The sequence below is a fragment of the Rhinopithecus bieti genome, unplaced genomic scaffold (genome assembly GCF_001698545.2).
Source record: "Rhinopithecus bieti isolate Rb0 unplaced genomic scaffold, ASM169854v2 scaffold_28121, whole genome shotgun sequence".
Taxonomy (NCBI): Eukaryota; Metazoa; Chordata; class Mammalia; order Primates; family Cercopithecidae; genus Rhinopithecus; species Rhinopithecus bieti.
In genome coordinates this window covers 180,107-207,960 of record NW_016813094.1, presented here as the reverse complement: position 1 = coordinate 207,960, position 27,854 = coordinate 180,107, and the positions used below count along the sequence as shown (strand labels likewise).

The following is a 27,854-nucleotide window of genomic DNA, read 5'->3' as shown; positions in this document are numbered from 1 at the left end:
CTCAAAGATGTAGGGGTTCAGACTATATCCTCTATGAATTTTTATATCTCTTCCTTGCTAAATTTTATAACTATGGGTATCTTCTATGGAGAAATTATATTAAATACTCTTCAGTCCTACAGTGTGTAATCCTGGAGTGCGATAATTTACGTGTACTGCATTAAAATTTAAAACTTTCTTTAAAAAGTATTATGTATTCACATAAATGAAAAAAAAGTATTATGTAAATGCTTTTGAATTTCTAGAATTTATATGTCTTACTGATTTCAATATTTTATGTTTTATAAATATATATGACCTTTAATATCTCAAACTGCTATTTATTTCAGTTATAAGCATACTTAGAAAATAAAAAAGTTATTTTTATTTTTATTGAGAGGAAAAATTCTTTATTTGATAATGTGGATTATCAAATTACCCTATCAAATAAATATAAAATACCAAGTAATATTTATAATGTATTTAAAAGGAATATTTGATAAGCTTGCCATTTTTGATTATTAAGGCTTAATTCATAACTATTTCATGACTCATAAGGTCTTCAAAGTATTCCCCTCAATAGCATTTGATTTTCTTCACTTGTTTGTTCATAATTTACCAATCCAACTGGAAAACATGAACATATATGGCATAATATGTTTTCCTATATTTTCTCTTAATAAACTAATGCCATGGCTATATATCTATTTGTTTATGTTCCAGCAATAAGAATTTAATGTGTTTCTTTGAGTTCCCTTTACCCAGAAACAAATTATCTTGTCCTTGGTAATATATTAGTAAATTTAGTAGTCCTCTGAAGTAAAATAAAAATTTAGCAAATTTACTACAAAAATAATCTTGTTTGCTCAAGAACATTGAATGTATGAATTTCCACACATTGAGTCTCCACTGCGTTTTCCAGGGGCTTAATTTTACATGTTATTTCATTTTCTCCTCTTAGAAGTTACTACTTCTTTCCTTTTTTACTTATTCTTTTTCTTCTCCCTCCAAGTCCTTGTATTAATCACTGGTATGCAATCCTTTATTGTTTCATAAACTATTTAAATAAGTGGATAAATTAATTCATATGATTGAACCTCCCCTTAAAGTGCTCCAGCCCTGGGTGCTGGGATTGTCTTGCTGCTCTATCCTCTGGACCCCTTGGATTCGGGTTCCAGGTGTGCTGGGGGATCCGAAGCCCTCCTAGGTTGCTGGCAACATAATCACGTGCAGCAAAGTGTCCAGGCTGTGCAGTGGAGGCTGCACCATGCACACAATCCTGCGGGGCAGTCAGGCAGGTGCCGTGGGAGGCCCGGCAGGGAGGGTCCTGAAGAATAGCTGTGCCCCAGTCCCATGGGGAAGTAAGTCCTCCTTTCTCCTGGCATGGCGGTAAGCTGAGGCAAGACATTCTCAGAGGGACATGGGGACCCTGGGGGATGGGTGTCCCTGTCCACGCTCTCCTGGAGCTGTGCTGTTCACAAAGGTTCCTACTTCCATACTGACTGAAGACCCATCTGTGCCTATTCTCTGGGCGGACACCCATGTCAGCTTAAATGTCCGTGGAGGATGTGAGGCTTTCTGTAGCCAGGATCCCAGAGGTTCACCGCAAGGGTGGGCAGCCCCACATTTCCTTCACTCACCCATTTCCCAGTAGCTGTTCAGGTCCTGGAACTATCCTCAGTAATCAGGCACCTCACACAGGGTTCCCAGCCTCTTCCCTTCTCAGCCTCAGTGTCTGCATGATACCATCATCCATTCTTGACATTTTCTCTTGGAGATCTGTCCAAATTGTGTTAACTTACACAAAACTGTGGTCTCTTTCAGTGGAAGTGGCCCTTCCTGGGTGCGTCTAGTTGGCCCTCTTGTCCTCCAGTCATGTATTTAAATTTTTTTTCACATTTTATTGTGATAAGATGGAATGTTTGTAATATGATGTCTCTGGGGCCGTTCTATATGAATTTCCCTTTTGTAGAACTGTTTTTCCCACTGTGTGTGCCTGGCTTAATTTAACTCATTTCTTCAAATTTGTTCTGACTGTAATGTCTTTCACCCTTTCTCTACAGGGTCTCTAGGGTGTAGCTGCATCGTAACATTTACCACACTGACTTACAGATGTTGCTTTACTTGGCTAGACCCAGCAGAAATGAGTGTTGAGAGAAATGATGTGTTCATCTATTCCATGATCTCAACAAAATGATCGGCCCAAGTAACATGATTTTTTCAATCAGTGAATAAACTAATGTTTTAATGTCATAAATATATTATTTCTAGTCTATTATCCTATGAATATCTCTCAATAAAATAATGTGTGGCCCGATAAATATCAAAGAGATTTTCTTTCTGTCTACAATTAATCAAGAAATGTGCTCTCATAAAGAACTTAAAAAAAAAAAAAACTGTTATTTGACAGGTCAAATAACAAGCATAACAGCTTTATTTCTGAACAAGTTCTTATTTGGAAAAGAGTTTCATATTTCATTTATTATGTAATTACCTATCCCATCTTTTGGAATGACCAATAATTTATCATATCCCATGCTATAGTCTTTCTTCATGGGTTTTTCTTAGACATTAATTTTCTCTTGAAGTTAATGCGGATTATGTTTTTTAGGCCAGAGGCAAAGGATTAGAAAATAATGTTATGTCATTTTATTATAAGAAAAAAATACTAGTTTTTGGTTTTGTTTTGTTTTTTTTTTAAGAAGTATGATTCGTGTCTATGACCTCGATGTCTGGACATCAGTCAATAGTGTGTGGTGAAAAAAGAGGCCTTTAAGGGCCTTTGGTAGCTTAGTGTGTGCATTTTTGAGATATGACTGTATGGTTTGATTATTTCTATAGAAGGAATTTATTGTTCCATTGATCTTGTGTATTTCTGTTTTCCTTTGACAGAAAACAGAACTGACAGAATTGTCAATGTAAATGGACACCTACTTAAATAGTATGTCTCTCCTCGAGCTTTGCAGGTTGGCCTTTAAACATTGATCTGTTATTTGGTTGATAAGCTTGACTGTCAAGTTTACTTAGTAATTTAGTTTTAGATCACTTTGTGTTTTATATTCCCCAACTAGTCCAGATACAGAAGCAAATACTGTTGTTTCTTTTTTTCTTTCTTTCTTTTTTCCTAATTGCTAAGTGGGATTCTTATTTATTGATAGCCTTTAATTTTTTTTTTTTTTGAGATAGGCTCTCACCCTGTTCTCACCCTGTCACCCAGGCTGGGCTACAGTGGTGTGATCACAGCTCTCTGCAGCATCAACCTCCTGAGCTCAAGCAATCCTCTCACCTAAGCCTCTCAAGAAGCTGAGACCAGAGGGCATACTACCATCTGGCTAATTTTATTTTTATTTTTTGTAGGGATGGGGTCTCACTGTGCTACCCAGGCTGGTCTCCAACTCCCTCAAGCAATCTTTCCATCTTGATCTCCCAAAGTTCTGGAATTGCAGGCATGAGCCACCTTGCCCAGTCTTAATTTTTTTTTTTTTTTTTTTTCCAGATGGAGACTCACTCTGTTGCCAGGCTGGAGTGCAGTGGCATGATCTCGGCTCACTGCAACCTCCACCTCCTGGGTTCAAGCAATTCTCCTGCCTCAGCCTCCCAAGTAGCTGGGTCTACCGATGTGTGCCACCACACCCAGTTAATTTTTTGTATTTTTAGTAGAGATGGGGTTTCACCATGTTGGCCAGGATGGTCTCATTCTCTTGACGTAATCCACCTGCCTCGGCCTCCCAAAGTGCTGCGACTATAGGCGTGAGCCACTGCGTGCCCGGCCCCTTAATTTTTTTAAGAGACTTTTAAAAGACTTTAAATTTATATACTTATCCCTTTAATACCGCATCAGCTGCCTCGTCACAAATTTTTATCTCTAATACTACTTTAATATTTGTTCAGTTTGAAAATGTGTTCTAATTTTTATTATGATTTGTTCTTTAACTTGTGAATTATTCAGACATACATCTTAAATTTTCCGATATATGAAGTTTTTATGTTGTCTGTTATTGGCTTCTCTTTCCTCTTGCATTTTCCAAGTTGTCTTTTTTCAGTTATTCCCATTTTTTCTGTATTGTATATAATTTTCTCCTGTACCATCTGAATGTCCCTTTAAGCAGGTACATTTGTTCTAGTTTGTTTTATATTTCAAAAAAGCAAAGAAAACCTTGACTCACATTGCACCTTGTACAACTCATTTTTCAGCTCTTCTTTACAGCAAAAGGTTTTGAAGGAGCCTGTAGAGTTGATGTTTCCACTTAGTCTCCTTCCTTTCTCTTCATGACCCGTGTTAGCTGGCTTGCTGTCCCCACCATTCTTCTGCAATTGCTTTAGTGACTTCAATGTTACCAAATCCAGTGACAGTGTTTCAGACTGATTATCTATCTACTATTCCATCAATGAGTGAAAGCAGGATGTTGAAATCTCTGACTTTAACTGTGGGTTTTTCCTTTTTCTCTTTGCAGTTCAAGTATTTTTTGCTTCAGGTATTTTGAATTTTGTTATTGAGTTCACAAACATTAGTGATTGCTATACCATCCTGATAAATTGATCCTTTTATCATTAGGAATGATCTTTGTACTTGATAATATCCTTTCCTCTGAAATAGCTCTGACATTTCATATAGCCATTCTGGTTAGTGAAGCGATGTATCTTTTTGATATATATTTTCTCCTCCTTATACTTTCAATCTGTGGTTGTATTTATACTGAAGTGTATTTCTTATAGGCAGTGTGTAATTGAGTCTTGTTTTTTAAACAATATGTTAATCTCTGCCTTTAAATTAGTATGGCTAGATCATTTACATGCTATGTGATTAAATATATTGTTAGGTTTAAATCTATTATCAGTTTTAATGTCTTTCCTGATAATTATAATGTAGTTACCAATTCTGCATTGCTTTTGATGTATGGATTTTTCTTTTGATTATGAGTTGTGTTTTCCTGATTCTTTGGATGCCTCATAGTTTTTGGTCGAATATCAGACACTGTGACCTTTACCTTTTAGGGTGCTGGGTAATTTTATATTCCCATAAGTATTCTTGAGATTTGTTCTGGATACAGTTAAGTTTGATATTTTGGGTCTTTCTTTTCAGACTTGGGGGTGGGACCAGAATTCTGTTTAGTATGAGGTTAATTTCTTCTTACCACAAGGCAAGACCCTTTTGTGTACTCTATCCAGTGCCCTGTGAATCATGAGATTTTCCAGTGTTGCTGGTAGGGACAGTCACTATCTCCTGTGTAAGTCCCATCCTCTCTAATTCTTTTGGGTGTTATTTTCCTTGCATTTCCTAGTAGCCTTACATGAATAGACTGATCAATATTCTGGTGAATACTTCAGAACCCTCATTGAATCTCTGAAGTTCTCTCACCTTTTTGATGTTGTCTTGCAAACTCTGCTGCTTTGATTTCTCCAGACTCTCTGCAGTGTCTTCCTAACTCAGTAAATCTTCCTGGCTCTGCGTGAGCTCCTCTGCCCACTGCAAGGCCTGGAAACTCTCTCAAAGCAGTAAACTTGGGTAATTGTAGGACTCCAATAGTATTTTCTCCAGCTTCAAGGATCACTGTGTTTTATTGCCTGGCATCCAGCACCTTGAAAATCATTGGTTCCCATATTTTGTAATCTTTTATTGTTGTTCACTTCTGGCATGATGCTAAATCTAGTGTCCATTGTTCAGTCTTGGTCAGAAGCAGAAGTCAAAATCCTTTTCAGTTTTCATTAGTATAATTAATTTATCAAAATTAATTCCCTCATTTGTGGCATAGATTAACTATCTTTCCAGCATCAAGCTTACTTGTAATTTGCAAATCTTGTTTTGAGCTCACCTTCTGATGAATATTTTTCTTTATATGGCCTTCCAGTTAGTTAATTTTGAGCCTGACGATACCCTAGCATCACTGGGTATGCAACCTCAGTTTATGTCAGCACCTCAACTAATGAGTTTTGCCCATAGTTGTTTATTTAGTTGTGACATTTTACTACCCGCACCAACACCCCCTTGAAATATAGGCCCATTTCAAACCATGCTCACTAAGTTTGAACCCACATCTTGGCCACAGGGAACAACTTATTTTTGTTAGGTGGATGAGGAGGGGCACTATTTCTATCCCCCTTCATGGCAGAAACTGCATTCCTAATTCCTAACTTTACATGGTCTACCTGTTTTTGTCCTGGGGTCCAAAATGGGGCATATTGCTTATGGCATTATCCCTGATACCCTTTCAGCTTTTCTGTGGGCTGTTGATTTCAGCTCCTGTTTGCTACTCTGAGTTCTCTGTTCATTTGTGGTTCTTAGAGATTTTATTTACTTGGATTTTTCAAGCATGGAATGTTTTCTATTGATTTTGTATTTTTTTTTTTTTTGTTAGCAGAAAAAGAGGATGCTCAATTTATGTTTAATCCACTATTTCACCCAGAACACTTTGTAAAAATATCAGAAAATAGAGACCATGAGAGAGGTAACAATAATTTCAGTAACCCTCAAGGCTATCGTCTTTAAAACTCTACTAGTTTACATTTCTGTACTATTTTTCTATAGATTTCGTGCTTATCTTGTCAGCGATTCTGTTTAGAGACGTTAGAAAATTCAAAACCTAAATCACGAGTGATAGTAAAGATTTCTGCCAAGGCTGTTGCTGTTCTAGTGCTTTTCAGAATTCTGGTAATAACTGGAAAAAGGTAGAAACTAGCTTGTAAAGTACCAGTGACAATGCACTTTTTATATTGTGTGGCATGAGATTTATCATCTAGCAAAATTGAAAAAACTTTTAAATGATATAAATATTTATAAGCATATGTAACGTATTTACAGATATGTCATAGGTAGAGCTCTTTCATTAAAACCCATTCACATGGAGTGCAGAAGATGAGTATCTGATTAGAATATCTAAATATGAAAACAAGATTCTGGTTGTGGTCAATATGACCTAATCTTGATTTTTAACATTCTTTGCCAGTCAGACTGGCATTCTTGTAGACCCAAAGTTCTTGTATCCCTTGGTTCATTTCTACCTTTGATATGTTGGGTTTAATTGTTTTATACAGGAACAATAATTTCATATAAATATATTTTCTAAATGTCATATACTTTTAGAAAATAAATATATTTTCTAAATGTCATGTGACCCCAGGACAAAAACAGGTAGATCATGTAAAGTCAGGAATTAGGAATGCAGTTTCTGCCATGAAAGGGGATAGAAATAGTGCCCCTCCTCATCTGCCTAACAAAAATAAGTTGTATACTAGGGTATTGGTAGGCTCAAAATTAACTAACTGGAAAGCCATATAAAGAAAAATGTTTATCAGAAGGTGAGCTCAAAACGAGATTTGCAATGCTGGTTGACATATACTAGTTGAAGTATATGATCTACTAGTATAAAGTATAAAGTTTCAATTATTTTGAAAAAGAAATTCTACAAGTGCCAAAGGTTATCTTTACTATCATATTTTAATCATCTATTTATTTTTTGATTTCAGCAGCTTTTGGGGTACCAAGTGGTTTTTGGTTACATGGATGAGTTGTAGAGTGGTCTGAGATTTTAGTGCATTCATCACTTGAATAGTCATCTTTTTAAATGCCTAGTAATTTAAAAATTTCCTATGAAATATTATTCTATACTTATAATTCTTCTTGCAGAGGCACTAAGTTGTAATGGAACTTGTTTTCTCATTTGGCTAAATGTCAGTCTTTCCCTCATCTTGTTGCACCTTATTTTTATACAGTTCCTGAAAATATAACTACTCTTAACAATTTTATGTTCAGAATGCTTAAGTTACTAGCTACCAAGTTTCTTTATATTTTTATCTTATCATAAATCAAGCCTGATGACTGATTAGTATAACTGTTATTTTTTGAGCATTTGGACACAGAATAGCCATAAGTAAACATCATCATTTAAAAAATTCTGTTTATATAATTAATTCACATGAGAGTCCAGTCCATGGAAAGTATCTAACACATATAATAATGTGCACACTTAAAACTCAATACTATAATTTAAAAAATACTTAAGTAAAAACATTAAATTCAGTCATCATGGGAGCAATGCACTTTTGTAAAGTAGTGAAATTAATTTACATAAGTTACAAAAGAAAATCCATCTCATTAATTCATAATTACATAGTCCTCCATTTCGGGGTGGGATTGGCAGAATGATAATTATGTGCTTATTCATGAAAACATGTTATAAATTGGATAAGCTATATTTAAATACATTGAGACTCTCCAGCACCTAAAAGTCTAATGATGATGTGGTCTGTCTGTCAAAACTGAAAATATTTGCTGGCTTATCTAATTGGTAGAAATAGTCCAAAAATCTTTATGAAAAAATAAGCATGTATACATAGTAGGAGCTCAGTGAATTTCTTCCTTCTAAACTTTGATTTCTTTTTTCTTTTTCTTTTTCTTTTTTGAAACAGAGTCTTGCTCTGTCACCCAGGCTGGAGTGCAATGGTGCGATCTTGGCTCACTGCCACCTCTGCCTCCTGGGTTCAAGCAAATCTCTGTCTCAGCCTCCCAAGTAGCTGGGATTACAGGTGCCTGCCACCATGCCCGGCTAATATTTTTGTATTTTTAGAGGAGACGGGGTTTCACCATCTTGGCCAGGCTGGTCTTGAACTCCTGACCTCATGATACACTGGCCTTGGCCTCCCAAAGTGCCGGGATTGCAGGCATGAGCCACCGCGCCCGGCCTACTTTCTTATAATTATATCTACTTGATCTAACAAAAATCTATAGATACATTAGATTTATCATGGTAATCATTCATTTTACCGTGTGTGTGTGTGTGTGTGTGTGTGTGTGTATAGACATGTATGTAAAGACACATATGGCCGGGCACAGTATATGAAGACATGGCCTGCAGTAGCTGAGATTGTGCCACTGCACTCCGGCCTGGGCAACAGAGTGAGATTCCATCTCAAAAGAAAAAAAAAAAAAAGTCATGTGCATCATAAATATACACAGTTTTATTTTCAATTATTCTTCAATAAAGCTGGAAAAAATAAAATTAAAATAATGTTTATAAGAATCAAAAGACCCCATTATTTATGTTATTTATTTATTTATTTATTTTTTTTGAGATGGGTCCTCGCTCTGTCACCCAGGCTGGAGTGCAGTGGTGCGATTTTGGCTCACTGTTATGTTAGGTTTCATCAATAATTCTTATAGCAAATCCATTAAAATAATGAATATAATGCATCAGATTGCACTTGGGCATAATTATAGACTTCTAAAGTTTTGTGTCTGTTATCTATTTCAGTATTACAGGATCTATTTAATGGCTGATTTTAAGAGACAGGAAGATGTATATACCTTTGGCAAACCCTCCTCTTTCCTTCTATAATTAATTTCAGTCCACTAATTGGGAAATATATACTCAATTCATAAAAGAAGGGATTACATTTATCTTTATCTTAACCTGTAATAAGTACAGCATTTTGTTAATATATTTGTTGAATTCAGCTATGCCTGGAACTATGTGCAAGACATTCTATTGGGTCCTGTAAGAAAAGTCTGTTCTTAATGGTGTTTTCATTGTGAGGGCATCTTCAAGATTTATTTTAAAGGTCTTTGAATGAAAAATGAAAATCCAGCAGATAGTTTGACAGTTATTTTTTAAAAACAACCAATCAACAATTATTCTTAGAAATATGTACCTAACTCTGTGTTTGGTACAATAGAACACCAAAAATATATGACACTCTGATCCACTGATTGCATGAAAAAAATATTACCTAATGAAATTTACCCCATCTTGGACTTAGGTTTTTCTCATAAAGCATAGAAATGGATGTTTAAAATATCTTATATTGTTAGACATAAGATTAGAGATAAGGGAGAAGGGCAGAAGCTAAGAGGTCATGAATGAGATAGGGCAGGGTGTCCCCAACCCCTGGGCCATGGACTCCTACCAGTCTGTGGCCTGTTAGGAACCAGACCACATAGTAGGAGGTGAGTGATGGGTGAGCAAGTGAAGCTTCATCTGTATTTACAGCTGCTCCCCATCACCTGAGCTATACCTTCTGTAAGATTAGCGTTGGCATTAGATTCTCATAGGAGTGTGAACCCTATTGTAAACTGTGCATGAGAGGGATCTAGATTGCCCTCTGTTACGAGAATCTAAAGCCCAGTGATCTGTCACTGTCTCCCATCACCCCCAGATAGGACTATCTAGTTGGAGGAAAGCAAGCTCAGGGCTCCCACTGATTCTACATGATGGTGAGTTGTATAATTATTTCATTATATATTACAGTGCAATAATAATAGAAATAAAGTACACAATAAATGTCATGCACTTAAATCATCCTGAAACCATCCCCCATGCCAGTCTGTGGAAACATTGTCTTCCACGAAACCAGTCACTGTTGCCAAAAAGGTTGGGGAGTGCTGGGATAGGGTGACTAGGAAATGTATTCAGTCTTCAAGCTCTCTTCACCGTCCAGTCAACAAGACAAATATTAGAAGTTAAGAAGGAGAAGCATAGTACAATGTTGCATCTGGTGTCTCTTCTACCTTTTCCTTCAAGATTTATCTGTGGGAGAATGTGGTACATGCATTTACAGTAGTCCTGGATAGTGAAGAATTTTCTTTATTCATTCTTGAAATCTTTATGTATCCAGCACTGTTCTGGGCTTTGCAAGCACCTGACACAGATACGGTGGAATCCATTTGTAAGAGTGTATACTTAGCTGATTTATTATAGCAGTCCTTTTAGGCAAAAGTGAATCATTACTTATGCTGAAACCAAATGTAGGAATCTTCTGAGTGAGTTGACTTGCATGTATTCATCTTTGCAAGATAATAAGCAATTAACCCAGTGATTAGAGCACAGCAGATAATTCATAATGATAGATGTAATAATGGAATTCAATTAACTTCAAATAAATATTTTAGTGAGGATTCATTTGTATACCCAGATATTTGTTTATATTGTAATAGCTTTTATATTTTTGTCTTTAACCACTGCACCAAAAATTATGCAGCAAAGTTAATATCAATTTAAAAGCCATGATCTAAAACGTCATGGCTTTTTAGTGTTTATAGCATTTGTATTATGATGAGTATGCAGATCACAAAAAGATTGACAGTCTTATGTGATTGATGATATTGTTTTGTGGTTCCTGAACATATTGCTCTGATTCCTTCTGACAGTTTTGTTTGAGAATGACTATCGCGTATGTAATTGGTATTTCTTAATTGATCTAGGGTCATCATTTATAAAGTGTAGTTCAAGAAATCACCCTTTGTGATTATTAAAAGAAATAATCTTATTTCTTCATTTGTATTTTGAATTAGAATAGTCAAAAGGATATAAATGAATAGATCATATCTCCTAGCAGGGAACTAAGATATGCCTAGAATATGGACTTATGTGCCTTTTCTCAAAGTCCTCAATCCATATTTGTTTGAATCCACCAGTGTACATGAGGAATGAGGATTTTCTCTTTGAAAAGTGGCTGCTACATGTGAGTTTAGAAACATTTGGGCATGACTGGGGTAGTGGACAGGTAATATTGTGAGAAAAGGCTTCTGAGACTATCACAATGTGAATATATGTCAGAGGAGTATGACTGGCCATGTATTATTGGAGCCAGAGGGCATTTCTAGTTCGGGGCAGAGTAAGAGCCCTCTTGTTTGAACCAGTTCTCATCCAGACCACCTGGCAGGAAGAAAGGCTGAAAGTGAAATTTTAAAGAGCTCTCACCGTAAGTGTTGTAGTGTGCTTGTGCTGCCAGCAGTTTGGCTATGGGCCTTATGTAAGAGAGAGGAGCTGCTTCAGTCATGAGCAACAGTGCTGACCGGCTCACTGAGAACTGACTAATGGCTTAGAAGTTCACATCTTTGTCTCATGGTATTAGTGAATGACAAACACCAAGATGCAGTCCACGGGTGGTGACAGAAGTGGTCAGTGGCCCATCCTGATCTCACAAAATTCTCAATGGGCTTTGCAGTGATGCTATGTCCACAGGGGTATCTTTGAAGATTGCTAAGGCCCAAATGATGCAGGTGCTATTGCTAAATTTACTGAAATTTGTATGTATAGGATAATAGGATCTAAAGGGTAAGCACAGGCTGATTACACATATAATTTTGATGAGAAGTTTTGAAGGGTTTTGTTCTCTTTTTAAGAAGTCATTTACTCTTTATTTTTATTTATTTAAACCTTCTGAGGAAATATTTGAAATGTCAAACAGATAGTAAATATAGAGTTCTATTTTATCATATCAATAATGATGCCAAGTGTGAACTGAAAATCACCGATGTACCTTGAAATTTTGACAGATGTTGGCTCTGAGAACTATATTGATCTGTGCTTGGATGTGGTGTTTGCTGAAGCTGGTATTTCATAAGTCCTTACATTCTTAGAAGATTTGAGAATTTGATAAAATTATTTTTTTCCTCACAGAAACTGAAGGATTTACCCTTGCTACATATGTTTTTACGCTTGTTGGAGAAGTGCTTGCTTAATGTGCTTTTCCTGTCAAAAGGGAACAGGATGGTGATGTAACCAGAGAGCCTCCCTTTCCACATTCAGCAGGACTCACCTGCAGTACATAGATGATAACACCAGCTCACAGAACAATCTTTTGGATTGAGGAATAAACGGAAAAAAAGCACATTTTATTTGTGCTTTATATGTAAATGTAAGCAAAGGTTTTAGTAGAAAGCAGCATAATTACATAAACAAAAGTTTCATTTCTTGTCTTATTCCAAGACGTGGTTCTTAGCCAATACGAGTGTGGGTTCATATTCATGGCCACCCTTCTAGACAGTGGGAAGTTTTCCCTGAAAGACAACCACACGGAGGAAATCCACAGTTCATATTCCCTAACATTTATATACTAAAAACATGTAATAAATTAAGGGATGGGCCTTTAATTCCTTCCCAGGTAGAAGAAGTAGTAAGGTACAAGAAAGCAAAATTGAAAATAAGATTTGAGATTGCTTTAGAATTTTTTCCCCCTGAATTTCTGAGTAATGGTGATTTTCTGAGATGCTTTTGAAGAAGGCTGCTTTTAGTTCAACAAGCGTTATCGTCAAATAATATATTTATTGTAGAAATGCTATATGGAACACTTTCATATTACTAAACAAATCAAATTTCCTTTTTTTTTTTTTTTGAGACGGAGTCTCTCTCTGTCGCCCAGGCTGGAGCGCAGTGGCGCTATCTCGGCTCACTGCAAGCTCCGCCTCCCGGGTTCCCGCCATTCTCCTGTCTCAGCCTCCTGAGTAGCTGGGACTACAGGCGCCGCCACCTCGCCTGGCTAGTTTTTGTATTTTTTAGTAGAGACGGGGTTTCACCGTGTCAGCCAGGATGGTCTCGATCTCCTTACCTCGTGATCCGCCCGTCTCGGCCTCCCAAAGTGCTGGGATTACAGGCTTGAGCCACCGCGCCCGGCCCCAAATTTTCAAATAAGATTTCTTAAATGATTTTTCCCCAAGAAATAATAAACCATTATAAAACAATGTTTCTCAAGTGACTTGTTAGGGTAGATGGGAATATGGTGGTAAGGTGTGACAACTTCCAGGGGACGCATTGTTTATTCAGCAATTATTCATGGAGCATCCATAATAACCACTTGTTACTGTGGATTATTATATAATAACAATATAATATAGTAATAATAATAAAATATAATTCATACCCTTATATGGATTATTATATGGACTTGTTCTTACAACTGCTAGGGCTGGAGTACAATAGTAAACAAGAACAAAATTTGTTTCTGTCATTAGGAAACAGGAAAGAGGAGAGTAGATTTCATTTCCAAAATGCTTATACAGTGTTTTACATCTTTATAAAATTTCACATGACTTTAGGCTATTGATGCCCAGCTTCTTGCATATACTACATACATGTTGTTGCAGATAGAACCATAGTACACACTTATTTGTCCCTTAAGGGTGCTTTGTGACTACGGCAGCAGCAGATAGGCATGTTATGTAGGGGCTGGGCCTAATTTCAAAGGGAGCTGAAATTGCACAAAAAGCAGGTTGTATCATCTTAAATACCTACATTTATCTAGGACTGTTCAGGGGACTTTGTGTGGTGAGCCAAGAGAAAATGTTACAATTAAATAGGTATGAGGTAAAAGATAACCAATATTTGTTCATTTAAATTCTATTTGGTTTTGTGTAATAAGATTTAGAAAGTTCCAGACTGGGGTGGTCTGAGCTGGTTTCAGTGGTATTTGCTGTTAATGATTGGACATCAGTTCTGTGTATTTGCTTTCCCCTTTGATCATAGAGAGGGAAGCTACATTTGTTTATTTAGAATTTATTTATTTAGAATTTTGTTAGACTGATTGAATCAGACTATTAATAAGTCAAATTCAGTGTGACAGCGTTGTAGATATGTGCCATCATGGCATAAAATTTAGATTTGACCAGCAATCTCTAATGACACGGGAGTTGGTGATAGTGTCCTTGTCAGGGAAGGAAAATCAATCTTTCAGGCATATTAAGTGGGGTAAATATTTTGTTGAAGAGATTCTACCACTGCAAATGCTAGTTAACAGCACCAGCTCTCTGAAATTAACAGGCCGTGTAATTCTGAATCTAATGAGATTCAAATGCTGTATCATATTAGGTGCCAGTGGCTAAAGCTCTGAGAGCTGGGAGTGGTGGGAGGATGTAAACATGATCAATTAGCTTATTTTTGACAGCACCTTGGAATGAACTGACACAGGCAGCAAATGGGATAGAACTGTGAAATAGCCAAAAACAATACGAGAGGCTGAGATAAAAACAGTTCATTTGGCAATGTACTGATTCCCGGGAGGAGAACTCTTCATGCACCAGTATCAATCCCAGAAGAGGACTCTAAACACATCACCAATTTCTGTTACATTTCCTTAATCTGCCAGATTTTGCACAAACCCAGCTGCCAGAGGTTTCACACAAACCCAGCAAATGAGTCAAATGAAACAGGATATTCACTCAAGATGTCAGGCAAAGCAAATTTATTACTCACAGATAGGCAGTGAGGATAAACAGATCTATGGCAAGGTCATCCCCCAAGACTCAGGAAAGCTGGCCAGAGTGAACGGAGGCTTGTTTGTGCCTACCCCAATTGCTCTACAACTTTGGAACCCAAAGCATTGCACTCTGAGTTTTTATACCCCAAGGTAAACTTTGCTCACTGGGCTGAAGTGTTGCGGAATGGATGTGGACAAAGCCCAGGCTGTTCCAGACAGTTCTCCTTATCTCAGGATGTTTCAATCTCAGTACATTCCACCTGAGAATTGCTAATGAAAGGGGGAAGACATGGATTGGCCAGGGTGATTCAAAGACAGATCCTCCTGCACACCTATTTGTGTACATTCATTATATGGAATCAATTCATTTGCTCAGTTATTCAGCAACTATTTATTTGGTACTTTCAGTTTACCTCGTGTGGTGTCAGCTGATGGTGATTTGGTGATGATTATCAAGTGAGCAAAATTTTACTTTCGGCATACTCATTAATGTTTTTGTTCAGCATTTAGTGGCAGTGGATACATCTCAAGTGTGTCAGAACAGCGGAAAGATTATGAATGCATTATCAAATGTTTACATGCTTAATTGCTGAATTCAAATTTCATTTTTATATGAATGTTGTCAAGCTTCTGTCACTTTGGAAAACAGTAATGAAAAGAATTTATTGCTTGCTTGGGTTTTATTGTTATTTTTTGTTTTGTTTCTGCCTCTGAATATACTATTTTTATTACTGTACATTTTTCTTCCATAACTCATTTTATCACATTCCTTAAATGTCAGGTTCATTTTATTCTTATAACTTTCATTTTGAGTAGTGGCAAACAAAGGGATAGGCTGTTAAGAAAAATGCATCGGCTTCTTTAAATGTGACAGTAGTTTTGTGGCCATATCAGCATTCCACCAGGAATTCATCAGTGAGTCTCGCTCTGATACTGAAATTCTCATCTGACTGCTTTCATTTTCTAAATCATTTTGCTGTAAGTTTAGCTTTACTGTTTAGTTGATTTCATTTAATTCTGCATGGAATTTATTCATCTGTGAATTTTTAAAAACTCTATTATGACTAAGTATCATCCCAAATCTGGAACAAGTGTGACTAATGGTAAATTTCTAAATTAAAAGAAAAATGGCACTTTTAAGTATTTCTGTCTTTTCTGTCTAATGGTTTGAAAGTGGGGAAGGGTTTTTATGTTAGACATGTTCTTGCCAGTAGAGAGTTTTACATTTGGAGCCCGGGAAATTGCTTAAATGTGGTGTCATCTAAGATTCTGCATCAAATTGAAGGGTACATTTTGTAAAGGCATGGGGGTCTTAACACCACTTTCTAGCAAATGAGGTTTTAAAAGTGCCAGTGTTGATAAGATTTTTTTTTTTTTTTTTTTTAATTTTCAGCATGTCTGTTAGAAATTGCCAGGGAGTCTGGATCCCACTGGGTGGTTGTGAAAAATTTGTCAGATTAGTTAGAATGTTCAGTAATATAATGACATTAGTTAACCAAATTGCTTCCTTAATGAGGGCATATGACATTGGGTTTTAAATGATAGCCTAAAGATTTTAGAGATATGTAGATTAGAAGATTCAACAAATGAAAACTAGTACAAGAATATAAAAATTCTTTGCCAAGCAATTAGGAAACATCTTTTCTGTGTGAATTTCTTATAACAACTCTCGGAATGGTCAAAGCTATTAGGCATATGTGACAACAATGTTCTTTGCCCAAGGTCATGACTTTAAGTGATAAAGATAAAATGTGCAGCTTGCTTTGCTTCCAGTCACTAAGTGCCTTCAGCTGTCATAGCTAGCTTCAATTTCTCACCTCCAGACCCAGCCTTCCCTCAGATTCGGAAACTTTAGTTAGAGAAATTTTAAAGAACCTTCAGCCATTAGTCATCTGAAAGTCAGCCGGCTTCTGGCTCTTCTTTGATCTTACAGTCCAGTCAAGATTTTTCATCATTCCCTAGCACTAAGCTTCTGGTTTATGTTCCAGTTTCAGCTCATGGGCACCTGTATTATTCTAACGTTTCTAAGTCCACAATTTGGTTCCTCACCAGATCTGCTAATTCCCCAAGAATTGGTCTCCTGACTGTCGCCAGAATCCTTGCAGTCCCTATGACCATAGTCCTGATGCATATTCCTTGGCAATCCTGACACCCATCACCTTGCCAGTGTTACTGCTTACTCTTTGCTGCCAGCTCTGCTGATACTCTCTTTTTCCTTCCTGATGAGACATACACCTGGACACTGCTGGGTCTCTGTGTTTGACAGTTTACCTGCCTCAACTTCCTTGTGTTGTCTGCAGCTGGGCCCCACCTGACCTCTTCTTCCACGTTAATGGTTTCTGAGCTCTATCCATACCTAATAAGATATGTTCAAATTACCTGCATGTTGGCATTGACGCAAGAAGCCTATCTGTTATTCGGTCATTTTGCCTCTAGTTATCACTCTTAGTTGTATATTTTCCAACTCTGGAAACTTGCTATTTCTGTCATATGAGGCTGAGGAATACTAAACAAGGGATAAATGGCAGTCTTGTTTGGCTGGGACAAGACCATCTCTTCTCTTGATAAGAATTTCCCCAGGTGACTGTGATAATATGAAGGATAAATTATACTTCTGTGGCCCTCACTATTCTCTTCTATGTACTCTTCATATATTAATGCTATAGTAAATTATAAAACCTGCCATCATCAATGGCTGGGCAATGTCACATTTGAAATGCAGTAAGACGCATCCAAAAGCACAGGCACCTTAGATTTTGATAAGTTTTCCATCAGTTAATCCTCTCCTCACCTTTTAACATCACAAACATTCAGTATGCCACAGTTGTCCAGATTCTATGGAGCAGATATGAAGAAAGAAAAGTATACAACTCTGCCTAACAGTAAAAAAAAGTACAAAGGTGAAGTAAAATATTCAAATACAAAGGGGAATCTATGATGTTAGCGAGTGATGATACCCATGGATTAAAACAAACAAACAAAGCCTTGTGATGTTAGAGAGTTATGAACACAACCGCTCATCCTGTCAGTAAAATTGGGGAGAAAAATGCAGGCCAATACAATGAGATACATATAATATTCTTGTGTATTAAGCTGATCATAACTCATCACCCTAATTTATTTTCTTTGTTAGTATTTTAAAAATATTTTAAGTGAATATATAATGATTTTCCTTAATATTTTTATTGAGTATAACAAAAATAATAGAGATATTTATAACAACCCTACCATCACAGAACATGTGTCCATAGCTGGGGGGTGACGTGAACAGGGAAACAGACAATTACAAGGCAGAGGGGCAAGTCCTGTTGCACACATTAGGCTATGGATTCATAAAATCCCACACTCAAATCCCGAATCCAACACATATTAAAAGGGGTACTTTGGGCAAATTATTTATTCTGTATCAACCTCAGTTTTTTGTGTATAAAATGGGAATGATAGTTTTACTTGACATAGGATTGTGTGGAATAAATTAGAACTCTAAGGCAAATACACCCTATTCGATATATGACATTACAGATTGTTTTAGTCCGTATTAATGCTCCTGATAAACACATCCCAGAGACTGGGCAATTTACAAAGGAAAGAGGTTTAATGGGCGTACAGTTCCACGTGGCTGGGGAGGTCTCACAGTCATGGCGGAAGGTGAAAGGCATGTCTCACATGGCAGCAGACAAGAGAAGAGAATTTGTGCAGGGAAACTCCCCTTTATAAAACCATCAGATTTAATGAGACTTATTCACTATCACGAGAATAGTATGAGGGAATCTGACCCCATGGTTCAATTATCTCCCACTGGGTCTCTCCCACATGTGAGAATTATGGGAGTTAGAATTCAAGATGAGATTTTGGTGAGGACACAGCAAAACCATATCACAGATATTTCCATCTTGCCTAACATTTGGGACAGGAAGATCAGTTAGGAATGTGCATTATTCCAAAATCTTAAAATCTGGAAAATTGAAGATTTTTGGAAATATTTTATTACAAAATTTCATAGAAAAAACTACAAGGAAGAGGAAGAAGTGGTTGGGAAAGTGAAAAATCAGCTTTAGTATGTTGACCTGCAGCACCTTTGAATCATGACGTTGAAATATCTTGTAGGTTTTGGATATAATAAATTACGATAGATGGAATTGGAAAGATTTGAGTGCAAATGATCACCATATTCATGGTTACTAAAACAAAGGGAGTGGCTGAGATCACCAAGAGAGTGTGTTGAGAGAGAAGACTGAGTCCTGATGACCATTAACATTTAAAGTATAAGTCAGGAGGAGAAGTAGATGACGACTGAGAGAGGGACTGCCTTAGACGCAAACAAGACCATGAAGTTGCAATGTCAAAAACCAGTGAAAGATGGTGCTTCGAACAGAGTGAGTGGATATCCAATACCATATGCCAATGAGAATTTAAATAAGAGCTGAAAGAGATATGCTGGATGTAGTCATATTGGCAAGAGCAGTTGCATTTGACTTGGTGGAAACAGAGCCAGTTTGCAGAGGTTTGAGAGTCGAGTAGGAGATTCAATCACAGAGAAAACATGAGCCTGGGAATTTTTTCTTCAAATGTGGCGCTGAGGAGGTAACTCCTATTCTCTGTAATATGAAGGGATAAATGAAAGGAAGAGATGTATGTTATTTTGTAGGTTTGGTATCAGGCAACTCAGGAAATCTGGTATGAGAATTTCCAAATTCTTGTTTTATTTTTGAGACAAGGTCTCACCCTGTCACCCAGGTTGGACTGCAATGGCATGGTCTCAGCTCACTGCAAGCTCCCTCCACCTCTTTAGCTTAAGTGATCCTCCCACCTCAGCCTCCCGAGTAGCTGGAACTATAGGCACACACTACTGTGCTTTACTAATTTTTAAATTTCTTGTAGAGACAGGATCTCCCTATATTGCCCAGGCTGGTCTTGACCTCCTAGAGACAAATGATCCCCTTCACTTGGCCTCCCAAGTGCTGGGAGCTGAGCTACTGTGCCTGGCCAGAGTTTCTCATTTCTATATGAAATAAATATTAAGGTTAATTGCTGAGAGTTAAGAGAAAATAGAAGAGAAATCTGACAGTGGAGTTAGAAGGTCCCTGCTCTGTGCGATTCAGGGACCAGTAGAAGAGGGTGATCGTGAAGCTTTGACCCATGTTTATAATGGCAGATTACGAATACTCAAGATATTCCTATCCTTAAGTCTTCTCAACTTGAGTTCACGTGTTACTGAAAGACTGAAGCATAGGCAGGTCCAAGGCAAAAATGTTTAAGTTAATACTCGTATCTTCCCTCTTCAGTGTCCATTTCTTTTGCAAATCCATCCTTCCCTGTATTCATGTATTCATTGACCCATCCATTCATTTATTCATATATTTATCCATCTCTCCACTTTAATATGTCTAGATGTCCTTCCATTAATCAAATATTCATTGACTGACCCAACATGATTTACTAAGAGGCATTAGGATTACAAACAACTGCACAATGATGGGTTTTGTTCTCACAGGATATTTTAATTAAGATAAAGGTTCCGTGTAGCCAAGGTGGATGCTTATTTCTTTCTCTCATAAGAGTCCGTATAAGTAGTTTAATGAATCCAGGCAGTTTATATCTATTTACCATCCCATATCACTAGGTAACTGGCCTTTCGTATATGGCACAAGATAATTCCCACATGTCCATATACTAGTTAGAAGAAGGAGGGAAGATGGGGAAAGGTATGCTGCTTCTCTTTAAGCCAAAATATGAATTGGAAGTTGCACGTATTGTTTTCATTCATATTCTATTGACAAGAAAAAAAATCACACTTTGCCACACCTGGTTTCAAGGGAGACCAAAAATGAAGGCTTTATTTTGCATGAACATATGACCAGACAGAAAGGAGAAGCCAGATACTGAAGAACTAACAGACGTTTCTCACATACAGAGCCTATATTTTGCTTGGAGTTACAGGCAGGTGAATTAACAGTTACCATAAGTGTGAAGAGGTCACCGTGGTAATATGTGATAGCAGCTCACATGACTTCCCCATCTCCAAGAATTCTACTGCACAGTGCTGCCTGAAGACCTCTGTCTCCAGAATAGGCACAGAGAGCTTCCCATCTCTCAATGTCATTTCCCCTTTACTCAATAGAGTTGTCGTTTCCTTAGAGTAAATCAGTAAGTTTTGAGAAAGAAGTATCAATGATTAACTCATCCTAACATGTTCATTGCTAATCATTTCTTCACTCCCCTTCCTTTTTTAATATACTACTAGGATAGTTTCAAATGTCTTTAATTGGTGGATTTTCAGTATATTTTAAGACAGAATGGCTAGTCTGGGAATCAGGTTTACCATTAAGATTTAAAACTTACAAGGCCGGGCGTGGTGGCTCAAGCCTGTAATCCCAGCACTTCGGGAGGCCGAGACGGGTGGATCACGAGGTCAGGAGATCGAGACCATCCTGGAGAACACAGTGAAACCCCGTCTCTACTAAAAAAATACAAAAAACTAGCCAGGCGAGGCGGTGGGCGCCTGTAGCCCCAGCTACTCGGGAGGCTGAGCCAGGAGAATGTCGTGAACCTGGGAGGCGGAGCTTGCAGTGAGCTGAGATCTGGCCACTGCACTCCAGCCTGGGCGACAGAGCGAGACCCCGTCTCAAAAAAAAAAAAAAAAAAAAAAAAAAAAAAAAAAAGATTTAAAACTTACAGAAACCAAGAGAGAATTGATTGAAATATTGCTTAAAATAATCCAGTGATTATATTGGCAGGTACTGGTGAAAACAAAAAAAGCATTTTAAAAAGGCTTCTATTAATCTCCTGGTAAGTCAAAGAAACTTGTAGTAAGGGGCTTATATTGCCTAGGAAGAGAGTTTACAGCCTCTGAATGAGCAACTTACTTTGTTAATTGTTGATTCTTGTTTCATTATGGAGCTGGGCACCCTGACAATAAATTCTCCCATCAAATTGGTTTCATTTAAAGAAACAGATCTCTTATGGACTATTTAAAGATCATTTCTTCAAACCAAACACATCAAGACTTGGTAAAATGGCTCTAGAAACAGTATTTATAAGGCTTAGAAACATAGGAAATAAGGCCTCCCACTGTTTCCTATAAAGATGTCTATGAACTATGGGTTGATGAACTATGGCATAGCCTCAGAAAGCCTGGGGTTAAACATAACACCACTAAATGCAGATCATCTCATTAAGAATGATAATTCAACTTCTGTTCCACTGTGTCTACCTGGTTATCTTATATTCATTAAGGACTTTTATAGCTTGTAATTTTCCCTGCTGAATTTAATTGTTTATCTCTGCCAATTTTTCTGATTTCAGTGTCACTTTTAAACATTTAAGCTCAACAATTTTGTCAATCCCTAGATATAAACCTCTTCTTACAGTACTGAAAAAAGCAGATCATATATTTAATTGCTAGTAATTTAGATCTTTTCTTTTAAGTGACATTTTATAAAGTGCCATATAAATTTAGAACATTAGTATTATGATTGGCTTAATTCTGTCGCTTTAGGTAATTTCTCTGTGTATTGTGTTGGATATTTATTGCTTTTTAATAAGCATATCGAGAGATGAATAATCTGCTTCCACTTGTCACCTTGCCAGCCTTCACACTGATTCTGATTTTCCTATCTTTGCACAATACATTTTTTGGGGGGTGTTCAAATTTCTACTTAAAAGGTTAATTTCACAAGAGATTTTTGTTAAAAAAAGACAGTCAAGTCAGATCAACTGGTTGGACCTTTTTAGCAGTAAATCTACTGGAGTATTGGCTGATTATTGATCTGTTTACCAAACAGTTACTGAATGTCTGTTACATGTCAGGGTTTGGTGTAGCAATCAATTAAATGTCATCATACTTTGCTTTTTGGGTGTTCACCTTTGTGTTTAGGAGCAAAATACATAAACATATATGTTGAAATTATTGGCTCAATGTGGCTATGTATGAGAGTGAAGTGGAAGAAGCAATTTATTCTGCATAGACTGGGGAAGACCGTGTAGAGAAGATGCTCTTTAATTTTGTTTTTTAAGGATGAATAGAATTTCACCAGTCAGAAAAGTGACCACTGGAGTCTGGGTGGCAGAAGGATATTGAGGGAGAAAAATACTGCCTGAACAGGCATAGCATGGTATGGTTAGGCAACCGATGGACATTAGGTATTAGTGGAATCTGTAACTGTTGGGAAGAAATAGAGGTAAATAAACAGTAGTAAAGCCAGTTGCAAAAAGCTTGGATAGGGTGCTAAGATATTCTAAAAGACTCTTGACAAGCAACTCTTTGATCTAATTTTCATGTATATGACAAATCAATCCCTCCCTCCTTCCCTCTCTCCCTGCCTCCCTCCCTCTCTCCCTCCCTCTCTTCATCCCTCTCTCCCTCCCTCCTTTCTTTTCTCCCTCCTTCCTTCCATTCCTCAATATATTTACTTTCATTCTCCTTTTTAGGTGTTAAGGATAAAGAAGTGAACAAAACAGGAAAAGTCTTATCGGCATGGAGTTTGTATTGTAGACCAACAGTCTGAAAATTATTTCTGTAAATGGCAAGATACTAAACATTCCAGGTTTTGCAAGTCATGTAGTCTTTATTGTAACTACTCAGCTCTGCACTTGTAGTGAGAAAGCAGTCATAGACCATATATAACAAATGGACATGGCTGATTTTCAATAAAACTTTATTTACACACTGACATTTGAATTTCATATGTCACAAAATATTCTCCTCCTTCTTCTATTTTTGCTCCAGCCACTGAAAAATGTAAAAATCACTCTTAGCTTGTGGGTTGTACATAAACAGGAAGGCTAGATTTGGCCCATGGACTATAGTTTGTCAAACCCTGTTCTAGAGGTTCAGATTAATGGAAACATTAGACACAGACATTAGTGGGGTGAATCCAAAGCAGTTTACATATTTAAATGATTTAGAAAGTATACAGCAGAGATTCTCTAATTCTGCAGCAGAGACATGGGAGTTCAAGCTCTTGGCCATTAATTTCTTTCTTTTTTTTTTTTTGGTGATGGATGTTGCATTTGTTTTATTTTATTTATTTATTTTTATTATACTTTAAGTTCTAGGGTACATGTGCACAACGTGCAGGTTTGTTACATATGTATATATGTGCCATGTTGGTGTGCTGCACCCATCAACTCATCAGCACCCATCAGCTCGTCATTTACATCAGTTATAACTCCCAATGCCATCCCTCCCCCCTCCCTATATAATAGGCCCCAGTGTGTGATATTCCCCTTCCTGAGTCCAAGTGATCTCATTGTTCAATTCCCACCTATGAGTGAGAACATGCGGTGTTTGGTTTTCTGTTCTTGTGAAAGTTTGCTGAGAATGATAGTTTCCAGCTGCACCCATGTCCCTACAAAGGACATGAACTCATCCTTTTTTATGGCTGCATAGTATTCCATGGTGTATGTGTTTGGTTATTAATTTCTAAGTGACTGAAGGTCACATTAGATTTTCCTTCTGTACAATTGCCCCCGCTTATGTCCAGGCTTATATTTATATGACATTTCTGTATATAGGCTAGTCTGGCTGTGTCCTGGGACCAGTTTAGCTGAGCCAGTTCCCCATCATCAATATTGGTATTATATAATATTCAATGTGATTTCAGGCTCTGCTTGGGCACAGTCCTCTCAGACATGATCACTATTCATCTCTCAGCCCACTCGTGAACACACCCTGGTTCAAGTGCTTTGCTCAAATAAGGACTGCAGAATTAGAACCAGTGTTAGTTACCCAGAGGTTTTTGAGAGTAAGCTAATGGGCCCTTAGACCAGTGGCAAGATCTTGAGTATGCATTTTAATAACATATATATATCTATTTATCAACTCACAGTATTTTTGTGCTTCATTGTTTAAGTTTGAAAGTTGTTGTTGCCTGGAGTCTAAGCCCAGTTCTACTGATGGTTGCTGTGTGGCACTGGGCGAATGATTGAAGCTTTCTCAGCCTCAGCTTCCTAATTTTTAAAATGGGAATAATACCCATAACCTAACTTACAGAGTTTTGTATTAAATGAAATAGTCTTTGGATCCTTTCAACGCCTATAGTTAAAGCATCTGGTATATAGCAAAACAGACAAATAAAAATGCACTGTTATTACTATTACTATAATTATAGAAAATAAGAGGAAATTTGACATTCTTTTCCTAGTAAAGTTTTCGTTACTCTTTTTACATTGGATGAATAGTAGAAAGAGGAGAGAATTAACTTGCTTCAGAAAAGACTTGCCCCCAAATCCTGACACTTAATGCAAGAGGAAATCAAATATGAGCTGTATCATTTTGAAAGAACAGCTGTTAAACATTTCAAAAAATTTAATTTAGAAAAGGTTAATTACCTTTACTATGTCAACTACACTTCTAAATGAAGAATTCTTAATTCTTTTGAAAACACGTGCAAGACCCATTTATTTGTTAATTTAATTCCATGTGCAGTTGACCCCCAGCTCCTATATGAGTGCAAACCATTATAATATATCTTGATTTGAAGGCTTACCATAGCCACTGTTGATATCGACTGCTAAAACTAGAGTATGCTCTTTTCAACTCTCTGCACATTACATTAGAATTTTCTTTGATCTGACACCAGTAAGAGGCTTTCTATTTACTTAGTATCACGGGGTAGGATTTTAATTGGTTCCACAGCTCTTACTCAAGTATCATTTTACTTCTCTACAAATGACTCAGACCTATGGCGAGACATGCCATAATTTAACTGGAGAAAATTTAGGATCCATGAATGACACACACACACACACACACACACACACACACACACACAGAAATTGCGCAATAGAGGTAATGATGTGCTGATCTTTATAAGAATGTGTGAAATGCTACTGATTCATTTTTATAGGTTTTGTTCTTTGGAGTTTTTCTGTAACAGAGAAGACTAAGTGGATCTCTGCACATTTTCTTTTCCAGTCTGACCTATACTTAGTGGTGTGTGTTTAAACATGTGCTTTAACATCAATACATATATATGTATTTAATATTTAGGGCTTTATGTGCGTAGAATGTATTTCTTTGTTCAATTTGTACTGATTCATACATGGCCATCAAATCTACCACCAGCCCCTGGGTGAGTTATTTCTTTTGGCCTCAATTTTCTCATCAGTGAGATAAAGCTAACATCTTGGAAAGGGATTATTGAAAGGTCTAACTGAGAAAACAGATATAAAATGACTGGGTTTGCGCCTGGGTCAACAGGTGCTTAATAACTACTTGATTTCTTCCCTTTCATCTTTCCTATGTTTTTACTTCTACCTTCTAGCCCAAATCATGCTGTAACCATCACCAGGTCTCTTCTTTCATGTCTAAAATCACCATGCAACTTATTTCCCTTATTAATCACACAGACAAATAAACTAAATATGATAATACTGTTTCAGAGATTTCTAAGTTGTAAATACGAAGAACTATGCTAAAGATAGTCTTTAACATAAGTAGAATAATCTGATTATGAGCTGAATATGAGTCTCTGTGCTTTTATTGTTGTATTGAATTTATGTTTGCAAACATTAATGTAAATGTCATGTCTCTCAGTGGCTGAGAGTTTTGATAAAATGACAAACAACTTCTAATTATTTCTTCTTTGGATACCCATGAAGATCGGGATACAATTTCTAGTTATTACCATCATATGGCAACCTATCTGTTCTGCATCTCTCTTTGGTAACTGTCAGATTCATTTGTTCACACTGTCATCTTTCATGCTGTAAGATGGCTTTAGTTATGGTCTCTCTGCCTTCCAAAAATATCCTTCTTTGTGGCTATGATGTCTCTGAATATGCTAACTGCCAGGCCCTGTAGACTTTTATCTTCCAGGACTTTTTGCTAGTGAGCCTGTTATTTATCACTTAATGTTTAGAATTATCTGTAGCTGATGCTGATGAACTTGGTCTGGAGGTTGAAGTGGCCTCACATATATGTGGCTATTGGGCATGGCTATTGCTCTGTAATACTTTCATTCGCTTTGAGGCTTTTACTATATTAGATCCTAAAGATGGTCTGCTGAGTTGCCAGAGGACCGATAATACTTGGAATTTTGTGATGATAAAATGTTATAGTTGGACATTTCTGGAGAATCTCCAGGCCAATATCAGGCCTGTGACTAAAGGATTAATGCAGCAGAGATGTCCACAGCCAGAATTATCTATGTCCAATGTTGTAACAACTGTAAAGGGGTCCTCTGTTAGAACATGTGGGGAGATAGTCCAGATCTCTCTGCTTAATTTCATTATGTCTCATTAGTTTACTGTAGTAGTAAGAGGGGGTTAGAATGAAAACAAAAAAACATAAAGGATAGTTTCTCTAATAAGAAGTTTTTCTAGGCTGAATGTATTTTTTTCTGCTTTCTTTAAAAAAGAGAAGTCACCGACTATTAAAAATAGGCATCTGTTATTTTTGCCTGCCTCATACCCCTGTCCCTTTCATCTGATAACAGCACACACATTTCTCATCCCCTGCTCTGTCCACGTGGTTCAAGTGAGGTTAACCTCGACGCTAGATGATGTGGGCAGGTGGGGAAGTCTGGACAAGCTCATCCTTCTTTGATTCGGTGACGGGTAAACACATTAGAGCTGATAAGAGAAACTCCAGGATTTCTTTTCAAGAACTGTCGGAATAGCAAAGCTCTCTTTCCCTGGTTGGGTCTGATAGAGTAGAGTGAAAGTCTGGAGGTCCTGAGAGTCATCTTACATTGATAGGGGAGTGCCTACCTAAGATGGAGTCAACCAAAAATAGAGTAAAATATAATTAACTTGTGACCATTTCAATATTTAGTATTTTCCCATCAATTAAATGTTCTGTGTAACATTCATTTTAATTGGAGAATGGTATCTAATAATATGTATTAGGGTTCTTTAAAGGGAGAGTGTGTGTATGTATGTGTGTGTATGTATATATATATATA

The 27,854-nt window shown here is 37.1% G+C and overlaps 1 protein-coding gene across 1 annotated transcript in view; it reads left to right on the top strand.

The window, feature by feature from the left end:
• Positions 1-27,854, top strand: part of GPC5 (glypican 5) — a gene marked incomplete at its 3' end in the record, with an annotated part of 366,538 nt that overhangs the window by 190,051 nt on the left and 148,633 nt on the right. The gene's annotated exons all lie outside the window — the stretch shown is intronic.